We start from the raw sequence: 3,858 nt of genomic DNA on the forward strand, positions 1-3,858 counted from the left end.
AAGAGTACCATAGAAATGGGCCTATAACAGATAACAAAAAGAATCTAACTCTTCCGAGTATCATATGGAAGGCATGGATGCCAAACAATGTCCTTTACATGGCACTGATAAGATCTTGATCAGAGCAATATTTCTTGTATTGGAGTCCATGTTTTAAGAAATACACAGAGGCAGTGAAAAGACCTTCATTTACTATGAATTAAAAAAAATAATTTCTAACAAAAAAAAAAGGTTTTTGTAGAAAAGCAGATATGAAGGGGAGATATTTGTTCTAGTTATCTAAAATGTTGCTATGAACATGAAAGTGGTCAGCTATTTTCCATTTACAAGGAGAGAGTAACCTATGAACATACAGTAGCAGTAAGGCTTATGTTAAATATCAAGAGAACTTTCTTACCATGCAGTTAGGTACTGCATCAGGAGATGGATGGATTTTCATCATGGGAAGTTAAGATGATTGCTCCTGGCTTGAGACCAGTGGTTGGTCTACATTTCCTTTTGTGTCTGGCATCTTTACAGTTTGTTTCTTCCTAGCACATACCTTGATTTTTAAAGCAATTCAGTTTGTGCCACATTCAAATTCCAGCTGCAAGCTCTTTGTTTTGTTGGCCATATGCTTTCAAGTGCAGAGCAGTGTGCTGTGCTTGACAAGCAGGAAGGCTCCAGGGACATCCTGCTGGGACAGAGAAGAAATACTGGGAAGGTGAATGAACAGGGAAGGAGCAATATATTATCTCTGTGGCTTGGTGGCAGTGCTACAAATACCACCAACACAGAGCCCATTCCTCAGTGCCGCTACGCCCAGCTGATCTCGAGCTGAGTGTGCGAGCTCAGTGCAAGGGTACTGCGTAACTTTTGTATTTATGGTATTGTGGCCACTGCTAGGGTTCAATGAGAATTTCGGTGTGGGAGAAGATGCCATGAACAGATGGAAAGGCAGCAGTAATCCACAGACATATTGACAAGGCATGCAGGCCAACTGGGTGCTGACCAAGACCAGCTGTCCCTTCTTTTTCATCTAGAGTATTTGAGAGGAAAAAAGAGGCAGAGTTTCAAGTAACACTCCCAGCCCATAAGTTTCTGCTTGGTGTTGATATAGTGTGACTCTTTTTTCACAGCCTGTCTTATCCATGACAAGGATGGCATCTTCACTACCTTAGAAGCATCACCATTCACAGTCTGCACCAGGAGGCAGCAAACTCCTCTTTCTTTTAGGTATTGTATCTGTACAGGCAAGCCTGTCTAGAGGAGAAAAATGTGAGCTTGATGGAGATGATTTGAAAGGTGCCTGCTTTTCCCTAGCCATAGTAAATCCTCAGCTGTTTTGGGACTGTAGGGTTATTGGACAGAGATCACACCTTCGTATGTGCCTTTTGCATGTTGCTGCCTAATGTCTCCCAGGATCTGATACAATTACTTATAAAACACATATAAGAGTATATGGTAAAGAGATATCTGAGTTTTGCCATCTAGCTCCCCAAACTTCATGGAGGTGTGGGGAGGCGGGTGTACGCTCTAGGTCTTTGAAAAGATGTGACAGTTTCCAACTGCTCAAACAATACAGTGCCATAAATCACTCAGAGTTGCCATAAACCACTTATCACCTCAAAGGTACATCCTCAATATTCATTTTCAAAATACATCTCTATAAAAAACAGAACAGTGTCAGCCAGTTTTTTCTGCATGGTAAGGGCCAACCCAGAATTAAATATTATGTTATCAAATCTCGCCAAGACAAGAAACTTTCCTATCTGCAGGTTCACAATATGAGGTGTCACCTGGCTGCCTTGAAAGAGAGCTTGAGAACCTTGTCATATAATACCCACTTACCATGGTGATTGCAAGCTGTCTCAGTGCTACTGCTGTCAGCCCAGATCCGGTTTTGAACAGTGAGATAGAAGATAACAGACTCATGCAGCGCTGATTTAGTGTTCAGGTAGGCAGGATCATGCTTGCTGAGAAGTTTGCTTGCATCTAGCAGCGCTGATTTAAGTCCATGCTTGGTTCTGCCAAAACTATTCATTCTGTCAATAAAGCCTCAAGTAGGTCTGAAACATAAAGATGCGTGAGGTTCCTTTATGATTTCAAGAGAATCTGGAGCAGAATCTTTGACTTCTCAAGGACAAAAACCAAGCTAAACCAAGCCAAACCAAACCAAGATACAAATCATCAACTTGAGGTCCTCAGAAAAAAATCACATAATGGTGAAAGAAAACATGTTCTTCATTAAGAGCTCCATAGAGTATCCTGAAACTGTTCCTCTTTTGAGGGCATTTCAGTAAGTTGCTCTTTGAGACCCAAAGAAAAATTTGTATGCCTCAACACTGGTCTGCTTGGGTTCTTTTTTACTGTATCATGTAGTCTACTAAAAGATACATCTCCTTACAAGCTCACTTGACTTTTGCTAGGACACTGGTGCTACAACAACATTACCTCATTAATATAACATTACATGACAAACAAAAGATGGAATAAAACATTCAACTCTCTTCATATGAAGACCAAGGGTCAAGTAGCCTTTTTCAACCATACAGCTTTTAACTTTCATCTCTTTATACCCAGGGCCTACTCAAAATATAAGCAAACTGAGTAGGTACCCGTGCACAAGGAGAGATCAGGGGCTTCTGATACAAGTTATGTGAACACAGGGGAGGGCTGGCAAACAGCATGAGAATGGTCCTCTTTAATATTATCCAAAAAGGCAAATTTAAAAGAAGATTAAGAGTTTGCATTTCTGCTAATATTCTTGTAAGCTGGTGGGGAGAACAGGGAGGGACATTGAGGGGATGGGCTCTGCATGAATTTGTCTAGGTTGAAAAGCAAATAAACACTTTAATTTTTGTGTAACTATATTGCCCCTGAGGGTTGTCTCTGGACATCATGTTTTGCTCAGCCCCATGAACCTTTGCCACTTGAACAAATGCTGTAGTTGTGAGATGTTGTGGAGGGCTGTGAGCCCTTGGCACAAGAGCCCTCTGCACTCCCTTGGAGGAGAGAGGCCTGAGGGCAAAAAAGCTTTCCCCAGAGATAAGCAACCTTCCTCTGGGTCATGGTGACAAAATGAACCACCCCAAGCATGCCTTGTTTCTATATGGTGACAGCCTGTACCCAGTTGGCTAGTTGGTTTCTACCCCACCCCTTGCTTTTCTCATAAAAAGCCCCTGTTTCTGCCCCTGAGCAGGGAGATTTTGTCCCTGGCCTTCCCTTCATGGGGGCTGCTGGACTATAAAAGCTGCCTCTGTGGAATTGCCATACGAGGCTCCTGTCGCTCTGTCCCCAAGTTCACCTTGGGTGATTTCACAAAGAGCTGATTCACAAGAGCTGGAATCAGTTGTAGCTGAGAAGTTTCTACACTTGTTGAAATCCCCTGCTGCCCAGGGAGGCCTGCCACTGCCCCTGGAAGAGCTGTTCTTTGCAGGACGCTCTCTCTAGGAAGGTCGCGGCACCCCGGTGCTGACCAGCATCGGACCCCCTGTGCTAAGATGTCACCTGGAATGTGGCTCAGTGCCAACAAGAAGGTCACTGGCACAGGTTTCAGATGTGTTTGCTGTCAGCAGATGTTTGGTGAGAGCATTGATTTCTATCCATACCTGTGCCTGCAGGACCTCCTCTGAGCAGGTTGCTTGTACATCCATTTCCTGCCTCTTCCAGTCCTCATCACCAAAGCCCACGTCACAGAAGGATAATTAAATCTTTTCCGTTCTGGACTCAGCTCTGCACTTCAAACTTACTTCGCCTTGTGTATAACAGGTTTATTTTCATCTAAAACAAAAATATTTAGTTTTGTGATGGCTTCCATCAAGCTGTGCTTAGCCCTGTTCACTCTGCACATCCACCTCACACTGTGTCACACCATGT

General features: G+C 43.3%; 1 long non-coding RNA gene across 1 annotated transcript in view; it reads right to left on the reverse strand.

The window, feature by feature from the left end:
* Nucleotides 1-252: 252 nt before the first annotated feature.
* The window catches only part of LOC108447926, a 20,130-nt gene continuing 16,524 nt past the window's right edge, over nucleotides 253-3,858 (reverse strand). The window contains exons 2-3 of the long non-coding RNA XR_001863625.1: nucleotides 1,831-2,048; nucleotides 253-673 (exon numbers count right to left, since the gene is read on the reverse strand). This is a non-coding gene — a long non-coding RNA (uncharacterized LOC108447926). The remainder of the gene's footprint in view (nucleotides 674-1,830; nucleotides 2,049-3,858) is intronic.

This window comes from Corvus brachyrhynchos, unplaced genomic scaffold (assembly GCF_000691975.1).
Source record: "Corvus brachyrhynchos isolate BGI_N302 unplaced genomic scaffold, ASM69197v1 scaffold136, whole genome shotgun sequence".
Lineage (NCBI taxonomy): Eukaryota > Metazoa > Chordata > Aves > Passeriformes > Corvidae > Corvus > Corvus brachyrhynchos.